The sequence below is a fragment of the Hypanus sabinus genome, chromosome 2, assembly GCF_030144855.1.
Source record: "Hypanus sabinus isolate sHypSab1 chromosome 2, sHypSab1.hap1, whole genome shotgun sequence".
Taxonomy (NCBI): domain Eukaryota; kingdom Metazoa; phylum Chordata; class Chondrichthyes; order Myliobatiformes; family Dasyatidae; genus Hypanus; species Hypanus sabinus.
The window spans coordinates 193,227,731-193,242,649 of record NC_082707.1 but is presented as its reverse complement, the minus strand read 5'-3'; the positions used below and the strand labels follow the sequence as shown (position 1 = coordinate 193,242,649).

The following is a 14,919-nucleotide window of genomic DNA, read 5'->3' as shown; positions in this document are numbered from 1 at the left end:
TTCAGTCTTGTTGCCGTCTGTTCTGAAATTGTTAGGTTGCGTTCAAGAAAACAACGAAATGGCGCGCTGTCATCTGACAGCATTTTCAGAACTCTCTGGTTACTCCATCCACACTGATCCGGCCAATCCAGCATTTTCAAACATACCCACCCTGGAAAGCGTTTCTGAAAAGCTCCAGTTTCAGGGGATGAAAAAGCTGTTTTACTGTGGACGAAGGGTAAAAACAAAGAGAAAAAGCTGTGGTTATGGATTTATCCAGTGTAGTGTGGACGTAGCCTAAATCGGACTTCGCTGGGACCTGGCATAGAACCAAAGGGGTGAATAGCCTCCTTCTATAGCACAATATCAGAGTTGTGAATGGTGGTGGGCTGCTGAACAGGAGAATGGGAACGTCAAAGGTAATCCTCACCCTCAGCAATGGGAGAGCTGAGCAAATGTGTGCTAACAAGGTTGAAACACTCACCCTCATTCAGCCCGAAGTATCAAATGGGTGATCCATCTCTGCTTCTGCCTCAGGGGGCCTCCATCATGGAAACCAGTCTTCACCCTGCAATCCAATGAAAATGGCTGAGAGCACAGCATACAACAAACAGAAGAACCATGACCTCACAGTGTCAGAGACATGGGCTCAGTACTGATCTCAGGACCTACCTGAGGGAAGGGTGCACATTCTCAAGGAACATAGAACATTACAGTACAGTACAGGCCCTTCAGCCCACAATATTGTGCCGACCCTTTAAGACTGGAATACTGCGCACATGCCACAGGTGCGCTCCCGCACAGGTCCGACAAAGAGCTTGAAAAAGCAGCAGCTTTTTCAATAGGAGTCATTGATTACCCTACTGTGCAGACAGAACAGGAGTACTCCAGCGCAGGTCTGACAAAGAGCTTTTAAAAACCCCGTCTCAATAAAAGAGAAGTACTGTTTGGCATTGTGGAGGCAATCAGTGTTGAAGCAGTCTGAGTCAGAGTAGTAAGGGTTTGGTTCAAACAGGGCTTTGGTGAGACCAGCCAGGGGTAAGGTAAGTTCATTCGTTATTTCTTATTTAACTCTAGAGAGAATAGGGGATATATCTATAGAGCCAGAATTTTGTTCTGGGTGCTAGGTATGGGGTTTCCAGAAGACTCCCAGCCTCCCCGATGGCCACTCCTAAGCCAGGCACATCTCGATGCAGCTCCTTAGGGACAGTGTTAAGGAACTGGAGCTGCAGCTCGATGATCTTCAGCTTACTAAGGAAAGTGAAACTGTGATAGACAGGAGCTACAGGGAGGTAGTCGCCCCAGGGCTTCAGGAGACAGATAAATGAGTGACTGTCAGGAGAGAGAAGGGAGAATGTCAGATAGTGGAGAGCCTCTGTGGCCATCTCCCACAACAATAGGCACTCCATATTGAGTACTGTTGGTGGGGGGGGGGGGTGGGGAGGACAGCTTTCCTGGGTGAAGCAACAGCAGCCATGCCTCTGGCACTGAGTCTGGCCCTGTGGCTCAGAAGGGCAGGGAGCTGAAGAGGATGGCAGCAGTAATAGGGATTCTATAGTCGGGGGATAGATAGTCGATTCGATGGATGTGAAAAGGAAACACAGATGGCAGTTTGCCTCACAGGTGCCAGGATCTGAGATATTTCTGGATGCATCCACAATAGGCAGGGTGAGCAGCCAGAGGTCATTGTATATGATGGTACCAATGACGTAGGAAGAAAAAGCGTGGAGGTCCTGAGAAATAATCCAGGGAGTCAGGAAGGAAACTGAGAAGCAGGACCTTAAGGGTAGTTAACTAGGGATTCCTGCCTGTGCCACACTACAGTGAGGATAGGAATAGTATAAGGAGGCAGATAAAAGTGTGCCTGGAGAATTGGAGCAGGAGCAGGGATTCAGATTTCTGGATAATTGAGATCTCTTTTGGGGTAGGTGTGACCCGTACAAGAGGAATGGTTTGCACTTGAATCTGGGGGACAAATATCCTTGTGGGCAGTTTTACCAGAGCTGTTGGGAATCATCCTCTCCACATCCATTTGATCAAGGCCTTACACCATTCAATAGGCTTCAATGAGGTCATCCCCTCAGCCTTCTGAATTTTAGTAAATACAGGCGCTGAGATGTCAAATGCTCTTTATATGACAAGACTTTCAATTCTAGAATCATTTTTGCAAAACTCCTTTGAAGCCTCTCCAGTTTCAGCACATCCTTTCTAAGATAAGAGACTCAAAACTGCTCACAATACTCCAAGTGAGTCCTCTTGAAATGAATACTAACTTTGCATTTGCCTTCCACAGACTCAACCTGCAAATTAACCTTTAGGGAATCCTGCACAAGGACTCCCTTGTCCCATTGTGCCACAGTTTTTTTGTGTTTTCTCTCCACTTAGAAAATAGTTAGCCCTTTAACTTGTTCTACCGAAGTGTATGACCATACACTTCCAGACACTGTATTCCATCTGCCACTTCTTTGCCCATTCTCCTAATCTGACAAAGTCTTCTGTAGCCTCTCTCCTTCCTCAAAACTACCTGCCTCACCACCTATTTTATATCATCCAAAAACTTGGCCACAGTGCCATCAATTCCTACTTCCAAATCATTGACATATAATGTAAAAGGAAGCAATCCCAACATTGACCCCTCAGCATGCCACTAGTCACAGGCAGCCAACCAGAAAAGACCACCTTTATTCCCATTCTTTGCTTCCTACCAGTCAGCCAATCTTCTGTCCATGCTCGTATCTTTCCTGCAATACTATTGGCTCTTATCTTGTTAAACAGCCTCATGTGTGGCACCATATCAAAGGCCTTCTGAAGATACAAATAAACAACATCCACTGACTCTCTTTTGTCTATCCTGCCTGTTATTTCCTCAAAGAATTCCAACAGATTTGTCAAGCAAAATTACCCCTTTAGAAAACCATGCTGACTTTGGCCTATTTTATCATGTGCCTCCAAGTACCCCAGAACCTCATACTTAGTAATAGATCAGAACCCCTTTCCAATCACTGCCCCTAGCTAACTGGCATATAATTTCCTTTCTTTTGCCTCCCTCCCTTCTTAAAGAGTGGAGTGAATTTTTTGAGGATGTGACTAAACACATTGATGAAGGTAGAGCAGTAGATGGATTTCAGCAAGGCATTTGATAAGGTATCCCATGCAAGGCTTATTGAGAAAGTAAAGAGACATGGGATCCAGGGGGACATTGCTTTGTGGATCCAGGAATGGCTTGCCCACAGAAGGCAAAGTGTGGTTGTAGATGGTTGTAGATATTCTGCATGGAGGTCAGTGACCAGTGGTGTGCCTCAGGGATCTGTTCTGGGACCCTTGCTCTTCATGATTTTTATAAATGACCTGGATGAGGAAGTGGAGGGATGGGTTAGTAAATTTGCTGATGACACAAAGGTTGGGGGTGTCGTGGATAGTGTGAAGGGCTGTCAGAGGTTACAGCAGGACATTGATAGGATGCAAAACTGGGCTGAGAAGTGACAGATGGAGTTCAACCCAGATAAGCATGAGGTGGTTCATTTTGTAGGTCAAATGTGTTGGCAGAATACAGCATTAATGGCAAGACTCTTGGTAGTGTTTCTTGAAAGATCATTCCTAATGTCTCCACAATCTCTTCAGCTACCTCTTTCAGACCTGGGGTCTCGTCCATCTGATCCAGATGACTTACCTACCTTCAGACCTTTCAGCTTCCCAAGCACCTTCTCCTTATAGTAACAGCTAGAAAACTCATGTCTGCCCCCCTGACATGCTCACGTTTCTGGCATTCTGCTTCTTTTTTGCTCAGTGAAGTCTGATGGAAAATAACTTTTTAAGTTCGCCTGCCATTTTTTGTCCCTAATTACTATCTCTTCAGTGCCATTTTCCTACAATCCAATATCTACTCTCATCTCCCTTTTACTCTTTATATCTGGAAAAAAAAAATTTTTATATCCTGGCTATAGTATTCTGTTCCATAACTAGTTTAGCCTCTGGCCAAAATATTCCAGTATAATTATAACAGTGCATCCACCTGACAATGTGGAACGATGCCCAGATATATCCTGTTCATAGGACAAATCCTATTTGGTCAATTACTGTTTAGTCTACTCTCAAGCATCAGTAAGTGATTGCAGGTATTGTCAACAGTGTACTCCAGAGGCACCTTATTCCCTTTACATCCACCATCTGTTCTTCAGGTCACAGGGTTTATGCTGGTGTCAGCAGAGCTGTCTTCTTCTCCCCTAGAAACATAGTGGAGCTTCTAATCCAAGAACACCTTCTGTTTGTGGTTAATTAGTCAGGGATCTTCTAGTCCTTCTAATTAAAGCAGCATTGGTGTGTTCTAATAGTGAAGCCAGGAATCTCCTTAAAAGTGTTAATTACAGTACACTTCAGGACAGTCTATGGACTGCAGGCTTCCACTATTTAGAGATCATTAGCCTGATTATGAGATTTTGCCGGAGAAGGGCTTTTTCTCAGACAACTTGATAGTTTCAACGTAGATTTTCTTGAGGCAAATATTTGATGTTTTGGAGCCAGATTGATGGAGAGGAGAATGGATAATTATGCTCAGCCCAACAGATATTGCATCGAAGTTGCCCAGGAGAACCAGTTTTGCTTTCTCAGGAACATTGGCCAGAAATTTTGAAGATTCTCGTTGAGCTCATCCACAGCTCCAGAGAATATGCTAATGAGTGTGGTGTGGGTGATGTGGAGATCCTCATAATCTCTTTCTGAGGCCACGCCATAAACCATACGTGCCCATGCTTGGATTGGGATGATGCAGACAATTTATTTTTGTTTTTATTTCTGACCAAAAAAGGCAATCTACGGTCGTGACAAAGCTGTGTTCTAGGCGTCTCATCGGGAGGAGGACTTTACTTTGTCTACGGCCTCCTTGCCAATCACATCTTTCCTTTCTGACCTTGGCATTGAAATTGCCCAGGAGAACCAGTTTTACTTTCTCTGGGACACCGGCCAGCTATTTTTAAAAATGAGCAGGATTCCCCATGGGCTGGTCCACAGCTCCAGAGAATATGCTAATGACTGTGACTTGCTGATTCTACTGTAAAGTGAGCTAGTACTGAGATGCTTACTTATTCCACAGAGAGCACTGCTGAGAGGCCAAATTAGTCCATTCATCAAGGCAAAGCTTAAATCCATGAAGACTACATTCCTTTTCATAAAACATAGTATGGGCATTTCAGCCCACAATGTTTTGCTGACCTATATACCCATCCTACAACCAATCTAACCCTTCCCTCTTGCATAGCCCATAACCCTCCATTGTTCTTATATCCATCTAAGAGTCAGTTAAATACCCCTGTGGTATTAGATTACCACCCCTGGCAAAGTGCTCCAGGCACCCACCACTCTGAGTAAAACAACCTACCTTTGACATCTGCCCCTACACTCTCATCTGCTTACCTTAGATGAGTGTCCTCTGATATTGTCCATTGTGGCCCTGGGATAAAAGGTACTGGATATCCACTCTATCTATGCCTCACATTGTCTTATACACCTCTATCGAGTTGCGTCTTATCCTTCTTCTTTCCAGCGAGGAAAACCCAAACTTATTCAAAGTTTCCTTGTAAGACACGTTCTCTAATTTTGGTGGCATTCTGGTAAATCACCCCTGCCCCTGTTCTAAAGCTTCTACATGCTTCTTACCACAGTGCAACCAGAACTGAAGACAAATTTACGTGAGTTTCATAGAGCTCTGGCTAAATAAATTTGTCTTCATATCTGTTCTAAAGCGACACCCTTGTATTCTGAGGCTGTGCACTTTGGCCCTAGACTCTCCCACTATACTGTCTTTACATATCTGGAGAAGAGGGATGCTTATGTGAGACTGCTGTTCTTGGCCTACAGTTCAGCATTCAACACCATAATTCCCTCCAGGCTTGACGAAAAGTTCAAAGACCTTGGCCTTCACCCTGCCTTTTGTAGCTGGATCCTGGACTTCCTATCAGCAGGTGTTAAGACTGAGATCCCTCACCTCTGCCTCTCTGACCCTCAACACAGGTGCCCCTCAGGGCTGTGTACTAAGCCCCCTCCTTTACTGTCTGTATACCCATGACACGGTCACCACCCACAGCTCCAATTCGCTAATCAAATTTGCTGACGACACTACTCTGATTGGCCTAACCTCAAATAATAAAGAGGCAGCCTACAGAAAAGAAGTCATCACCCTGACACAGTGGTGTCAAAAAAACAATCTCTCCCTCAATGTTGCAAAAGCAAAGGAGCTGGTTGTGGACTACAGGAGGAATACAGACAGTTATCACCCCTATTGACATCACTGGATCTGGGGTTGAGAGGGTGAACAGCTTTAAGTTCCTCAGCATAAACATCACCGAGGACCTCATGTGCTCTGTACACACCAGCTGTGTGATGAAAAAGGCACCACAGCGCCTCTTTCACATCAGATGGTTTGGCGTGGGCCCCCAAATCCTAAGGATTTTCTACAGGGGTACAATTGAGAGCATCCTGACTGGCTGCATCACTGCCTGGTATGGGAACTGTACTTCCCTCAATCACAGGGCTCAGCAGAGAGTGGTGCAGACAGTCCAGCGCATCTGTAGATGTGAACTTCCCATTATGCAGGATATTTACAAAGACAGGTGTGTAAAAAGGGCCTGAAGGGTCATTGGGGACCTGAGTCACCCAAATCACAAGCTGTTCCAGCTGCTACCATCTGGGAAACGGTGCCGCAGCATAAAAGCCAGGACCAACGGGCTCCGGGACAGCTTCTTCCACCAGGCCATCAGACTGTTTAATTCATGCTGACACAACTGTATTTCTATGTTATATTGACTATCCTGTGGTACATAATATTTATTATAAATTACTATGATTGCACATTTAGGCAGAGATGTAACGTAAAGATTTTTACTCCTCATGTATATGAAGGATGTAAGTAATAAAGTCAAGTCAATACAGGAAACAGCCTCTCCACATCCACTCAATCTAAGCTTTTCAATATATGTTTCAATGAGCGTCACCCCCTTATTCTTCTAAACTCCAGGGAGTACAGGCCAAGATCAATTGAATGTTCTTCATAAGTTAACACTTTTATTTCCCGAGATCATTCTCATGAACATTCTCTGGCTCTCTCCAACACCAGCCCAGCCTTTCTTAGATCAGGAGCCCAAAACTGCTCACCATGTTTTATCTGACCAGTGCCTTATAAAGCTCCAGCATTACAACCTTGCTCTCCAATTCTAGTCCTCTCGAAATGAATGCTAATATCACATTTGCTTTCCTTTCTACTGACTCAACCTGCAAGTTAACCTTTTGGGGTATCTTGTCCCTCGCTTACTCATTGCATCTTTCTTTGGGCACTGAAAGAATGTCAAAATAAGTGACTGGGCTACAGGAGTGAAATGTCCCGATAATTATGTCAAAGGTGCAATTTCCTGTGTGTTACCTAATGTGAGATGACCATTCCTTGCAGACTTAACAGGGAAAGGTCTTGATCCAGTGGCACAGGAATCCAAGATGTCCGGAATCCAGGCTCTGTTATAAGGCATGAATGCACTCACGGAGGAGGACATGCATGTCAGTACCTATTGGCACAAACAGACAGCCACACACATATAACAAATGCTTCTACTCATTCAACCCTCCTCCACAATCCTTCCTGTCCTTCACTCTTCACTCCTTTGGTGCCCTTCCCAACTCTAAAATTCATCTAACCTTTCTTCACCCCATCCTCTCTTCTGCACCCTGCCACTCAATTCCCTTCTTATAACCATATAACAAGTACAGCACGGAAAAAGGCCATCTCAGCCCTTCTAGTCCGTGCCGACACATACTCACCTAGTCCCACTGGCCTGCACTCAGCCCATAACCCTTCATTCCTTTCCTGTCCATATACCTATCCAATTTTAAGTTAAATGACAATACCGAACCTGCCTCTACCACTTCTACTGGAAGCTCATTCCACACAGCTACCACTCTCTGAGTAAAGAAATTCCCCCTCGTGTTACCCTTAAACTTTTGCCCCCTAACTCTCAAATCATGTCCTCTTGTCTGAATCTCCCCTACTGTCAATGGAAATAGCCTATCCACGTCAACTCTATCTATCCCCCCATTATTTTAAATACCTCTATCAAGTCCCCCTTCAACCTTGTACGCTCCAAAGAATAAAGACCTAACTTGTTCAACCTTTCCCTGTGACTTAGGTGCTGAAACCCAGGTAACATTCTGGTAAATCTTCTCTGTAATCTCTCTATTTTGTTAATAACTTTCCTATAATTCGGTGACCAGAACTGTACACAATACTCCAAATTTGGCCTTCACATTACATTACATTGCAACTATACTCAATGCTCTTATTTATAAAGGCCAGCTTTCTTCACCACTCCATCCACATGAGATTCCACCTTCATGGAACTATGCACCATTTTTCCTAGATCATTCTGTTCTACTGCATTCTTCAATGCCCTACCATTTATCATGTATTTCCTGTTTGGATTATTCCTACCAAAATGAAGCACCTCACACTTATCAGCATTAAACTCCATCTGCCATCGCTCAGCCCACTCTTCTAACTGGCCTAAATCTCTCTGCAAGCTTTGAAAACCTATTTCATTATCCACAATGCCACCTACCTTAGTATCTGCATACTTACTACTCCAATTTACCACCCCATCATCCAGATCATTAATGTAAATGACAAACAACATTGGACCCAATACAGATCCCTGAGGCACACCACTAGTCACCAGCCTCCAACCTGACAACAGTTATCCACCACTACTCTTTGGCATCTCCCATCCAGCCACTGTTGAATCCATTTTACCACTTCAATATTAATACCTAACAATTGAACCTTCCTAACTAACCTTCCACGCGGAACCTTGTCAAAGGCCTTACTGAAGTCCATATAGACAGCATCCACTGCTTTACCCTCATCAACTTTCCTCATAACCTCTTCAAAAAATTCATTAAGTTTTGTCAAACATGACCTTCCATGTACAAATCCATGCTGACTATTTCTAATCAGACCCTGTCTATCCAGATAATTATATATACCATCGTTAAGAATACGTTCCATTAATTTACCCACCAATAACATCAAACTGACAGGCCTATAATTGCTAGGTTTACTCTTAGAACCCTTTTTAAACAATGGAACCCCATGAGCAATACGCCAATCCTCTGGCACCATCCCCATTTCTAATGACATTTGAAATATTTCTGTCAGGGCCCCTGCTATTTCTACTCCAACTTCCCTCAAGGTCCTAGAGAATATCCTGTCAGGACCCAGAGATTTATCCACTTTTATATTCCTAAAAGTGCCAGTACTTCCTCCTCTTTAATCGTCATAGTTTCCATAACTTCCCTACTTGTTTCCCTTACTTTACACGATTTAATATCCTTCTCCTTAGTGAATATCGAAGAAAAGAAATTGTTCAAAATCTCCCCCATCTCTTTCGGCTCTGCACATAGTTGTCCACTCTGACTCTCTAAGGGACCAATTAATTCTTCCTTCCCTGCTTTAGACAACCTCAACTCTCCTTCCTCTGATTATCTGCTTCACCTCTGTTCCCTCACCTCCCCTTCACTCTACACCCTCTATCCCTGACCAGAAGTTGTACAGTGTGACCAACGTTTAGTTGATAGCTATTTTGTGGGCAGATTTTTCAGTACTGTCAGGGTTACCTTACCTTCAGCCTAAACATCCAAGGCCCCACTAATGAATCCAAACCGTGAAGAAACATTGTGCAGCACAGAGAGGAAATCAATATCCAATGGAAGGCAAGATGCAAAGACCTCTTCAAACTTGATAGTATACCATAGAAGCCTACTTAATCTAGCCTTGTTGCAAATCTGGACCAAAAGGAATTTGAAAAAGCCAAGTACAACTAATAAACAATAAAGCTCCTTTCTGATGTTTCAAAATATAACAGTAAAGAGCTTCAGTCACAAATTTATCCCCAATATCTCAGTAGAAAATGAGAGGCCTAATTGTGACTGCCTTCAAAAAAGAGGACCGTTTTGGTAATTACAGAGGAATCCCCCTGTTATGGTTCCTCCTCAAATTCCTCTTCCCAGAGCTGCTCCTTGATTTGCGATGAGGATTCTATCCATCCTGTGGTGAACTATAAAAACCGATATCTCGCCTTACGTCTCAGTGTGAGTTATTGATGGTGCATCACATCCTGAGGCTCATCAGGCATGATCTCTACCATCTGACAATTCCGAGAGAGGTGGAGGAAGCAGTCGTAGCTATGGAGTCGTTCAAATTCAGATTGAAGTTTAATTATCATTCAACCACATGCGAATACAGTCAGACGAAACAGCATTCCTCTGGGGCAAGGGTGCAAACATGCACAGTACATTCATGATAGCAAGCACACATACAGTCACGCAAAGAAATATACATATAGCCCAAGTCACTGAGTGGCATATCCGGCATATTGATGTGCAGTTCCTGAAATGCTGACTGCTCACTCCTTTCCAAAGATGCTGCCTGACCTGCTGAGTTCCTCCAGCATTTTCTGTGTGTTGCATGGCGCTCCAGGACATTTTTTAGTTCCGGGGTAGGGGTGCAGAATTCTGTCTTAACCCCAATATGTATTAAGGTTTCAGTTTTAGGCTATAAGTCCAAAATGTTTTTTTCCAGAAGATACTGCAAAAGCTAAATGACTGGTATATTAGAACTTGCCCTCAATGATCTGTGAAACTGACAACAACTTGTTGACAGAAATCGTGAGAACACTGGTGATGTAGCACTTACCTAACAGGCTTTAGTTTATGCAGCTTTCTCCACTGGAGTCAAGGGAAATCACTCAAACTGAAGTGAATTTAAGTTGCTTACAAAGTACTCTCAACTAAGATACCATGAAAATCTTATACTCTGTTGTGTGAGGACTGAGTAGGTTTTAATAGTGTATTAAGCCATTCTCCTGCGTAGCCAATCTTATGCCCTTAAAGATCTGGTGTGATGAATGTTCATTACAATTTCCTCATGAATATTAAAATTTAATTTATTTTGTAATATTTTTGAAGTTTATTTATCCATGTACGGAGAGATAGCCAGAATTTGAGCATATACTCAGTGGTCACTTTATTGGGTACACCTGCTCATCAATGCAGCTATCTAATCAGCCAATCATATGCCAGCAACTCAAGGGATAAAAGCATGTAGACATGGTCAAGGGCTCAGTTGCTATTCAGCCCAAACATCAGAATGGGGGAAGATATGTGATTTAAGTGATTTTGACCATGGAATGGTTGTTGATACTGTATGGGGTGGTTTGTGTATCTCAGAAACTGCTGACCTGCTGGGATTTTCACCAACAGTTTACCGAGAACGGTGTGATAAATGAAAGACGTGCAGTGAGTGGTAGTTCTGTGGACAAAAGCACTCTGTTAATGAGTGGAGTTGGAAGAGAATGGCTAGACTGGTTCAAGCTGACAGGAAGGCGACAGAAACTCCAGCCACCACACATTACAACACTTATGAGCAGAAGAGCATGTCGGAATGCTCCACATACCGAACCTTGAAGTGAATGGGCTACATCAGCAGAAGGCCACAAGCATGCACTCCGTAACCACTTTTTTACGTAGAAGAGGTACATAATGAGGTGGCCTCTAAGTGTAATCTTATCATTAGAAATTGTACTTGTTCCTCCTGGCATGGGACCAGGATGTTTATTTGTTCAGCCAGCATCCAGCTGATTCTCTTTGAACTAAGACCTGACATCAACAGTTGCAGGAGGGAGGGATATTAAAATCATGAGGGTTACCTGATTTTAATAGGAAGCTTTTTTTCGAATATCATTGAATTTACTTCACTGCTAACTGTGAATGCCAGGTCAATTTTTCACTCAGGAGACACGAGCTGGCCATTCTCTGCAGATCCCCAACCAGTGTTCAGCATCAGGAAGGAACTCAAATGCTGAATTAATCCACTCAAACTATCTGTGAGGTTTCTTTATTCTGAGCTGGTACAATACAGCTGATGGCATGTTCACACACTAAACAGAGGAGATCTGCACCATCGAAGAATACAAGTCAGAAAATGTGAATTTTCTAATTGCTAGTTTAAAGGCAAACATAATGGGACCACAAATGTCCGTCCAAAAACTCCACTCAGAAAGAAGGAGAAGGGTTTAGAGAGTGAATTCCGTGCATAGTAATTCTCTTGCAGTTCAATGCAATGTTGAAATTTTAGCATTGCAGACTGAGACCACTCGTGCCATCTGGCAAATGGCAGCCCTTTGAAAGAGCTACTCTGTTCTTTCCCACAGCTCTACAAATATCTCTTTTCCAAGCTTATCATCGACTTCTTTGAATCTGCCTCCAAACTAATTCAATCCAATTCAAGGTTTTGACTCAACCAGCTCCGTCATGGGCACAACCTTCCCGTCACTGAGGACAATGAAAGGTAGCATCCATCATTAAGCATCCTCACCATCTGGGACACGTCCGCTTCTCACTACAACCTTTGGGGAGGATGTAGAGGAATCTAAAGACCCACACTAAACATTTTTAGAAGCACCTTCTTCCCTTTCACCATCAGAGTTCTGTATGGTCTATGAACCCATGAACACCACCTCACCAGTCCTCTTTTGCACCATTTATGTATGTATGTATTTATGTAAAGGAGGTATCTTCTTTTTCTTTGTTACTGCGTATGTTAATCGAAAATGGCTTCTTTGTTTTGTTAAAAGTAGGAATGCTTCTTTGTTGTGAGAGAGTGCTGGAAGTTTGTTTGGGTTAAAATTTACTGATAATGAGAATTGTATTCCTTTGTAAACCAATTGGGATTAATGCTGTTCTTTCTTCTGAGTCTGTAAGCTATTGTTGGCGGGCTTTTGGAGAGTTCAGCGCAAGGGGGTGACAGAGAGAGGATGTGATGCTGTAAACTGGGCGAGGAACGGACCCCAAGCGGGGGTCCAAGGCCAGGAGGTACCCTGAGGAGAGGAGACGACGATAAATGTGCTGGGTTGACCACTTTGGGTGGTCCTGAGCTGCGGGTCGAGGAGTTCGGAGGGGATCAAATGGTGGCCAGAAGACTTCAGTAATTGAGCTCCAACGGTTGTGCACGAAGTGGTTTGGACTTTGATAAGTTTGGCGCCTTTTCTTTATGTTTTTTTCCTTCATATATACTGTATCGTTATAAATCACTTAGTTATAGTAACCTTTATAAATTGTACTCATTTAATTGCATATGGTGTACTGTCTGTTTTTGGGCGAGGCGGGGACATCGCACAGCATCCACACCAGCTGATTACCCAGTTTGGCGGGGACGAAGGCTGCTCGCCCTAGACAAGAACGAGCTGAGCGAGCCTGAGGCGATCCAGGGGGTTACATTTGTTATTGTAGCTTATAGTGATCTTTTATGCCCTACACTGTACTGCTGCCACAAAATGACACATCTCACAACATCAGTGATAATAAGCCTGATTCTGATTGTGTTTCTAACTCTGTTCCTGCCTGGAACCCAACTCAACTGCATCCTTCACGGACGGCTAGTTAAGGTGAATTCACACAGGTCAGGGGAATCTGAAACTTGTGCGTCTCGAGAGGAGTGATTTAAAGGCACAGCAAGCTGGGGGAACTCATGCTGCTCGATCTATTGAGTTCCTCCAGCTTATTGAGTGTTGCTCCACGTTCCACCATCTGCAATGTCCCGTGTCTCCCAGACTTAAAGGGGACCTGAGGGACAACGTGTTTAAGCAGAAAGTACTATCTATATGGAACAAGCTAACAGTGGAAGCTGTACAGGAACCTAAACTAACTAGTTCACCCTATTTTGCACTGTATATTCATTTTGGAAATTATAGAAATGTGTATGTTTTTAATCTCTCGTTGTTGTGGCAAAACTACTTCACATTATATAAGTTAGTGTTAAATCTGATTCTGATTCTGACATCTAAACAGTTTCGTTAACAAGAAAGATTCAGAAGGATATGGGCCATAGGCAAGCACATGCAACTGGCCCAGATGAACAACTTGGTCAGCATGGATGATTTGGGCAGAAGGGCCTGTTTTCTGCTGTATAACTAATGACCATGATTGTAACTCTGTGATTCTTCAGTAAGTGCATTTCTTTCATGGCAATTTGTTGTGTTGAAGGAAAATTCTCCTCATTGAAACCATGGGGTATACACAATTTGAAATCCGTATCCTCTGGTTATGAGCCTTTCATCTTCAGAAACAGTTTCTCCCTATCCAGTCTTTAAAAAAAACACTTTATAAATCAGATTAGAGTCACAGTACTACTAATCTGATCAATACTACTAAATTCCATTAATCAGTAACATACATATGGACTGTAGCCTCAGTAAAAACAGACTGAGCATCCTGGGCAGATGATGATGATAAATAGCAGTCACTAAACCAAATTACAACGTGTAACACTTTGTTAAATTTTCAATACAGTGACAAATCATCTGAGTGTACATCCTCTTAATCAAAGTCAGTTGTAATAAACATTCGATTTTAACGGCTGCATCTGATAGTGCTTGGCAGAGGCGTTGTACCCAGTGCATGAAGCCACATTTACCTTCCTACACCACTGGAGAGTGGCCTGCCAATAATATGAGAATCAAACCAAGTTTAATTATCATTCAGCCGTACATGGATACAGCTGAATGAAACAGCTTTCCACTTGGGCCAAGGTGCAAAACATACACAGTACATTCAAAATACTGAGCAAAAAACATAATCACACCAAAAAAAAACATACATATATAGTCCAAGACCCTAAGCAACATACCCTACAACTGATTGTCCCGGCAATGCAGCCTGTCATCCACCAATCAACATTAGCAGGCAGCACCAGCGGGAAAGGCCTGTCTCCGATTCAGCACGGATGCCATGCTGCACTGTCTCTGGCGTCTCTACTCCTACACTGTAGCAGCAGGCAAGCCCACGGCTTGAGGCCTATTCCTTGCTACAAGAAAGCGCAGGCAGCTCCCCTGCTGCCTGTCGTGCAAC

The 14,919-nt window shown here is 43.4% G+C and overlaps 1 long non-coding RNA gene across 1 annotated transcript in view; it reads right to left on the bottom strand.

Annotated features, from left to right (window-relative positions):
* Positions 1–14,919, bottom strand: part of LOC132389540 (uncharacterized) — a 149,713-nt gene that overhangs the window by 119,023 nt on the left and 15,771 nt on the right. The window contains exon 2 of the long non-coding RNA XR_009510584.1: positions 464–547. This is a non-coding gene — a long non-coding RNA (uncharacterized LOC132389540). The remainder of the gene's footprint in view (positions 1–463; positions 548–14,919) is intronic.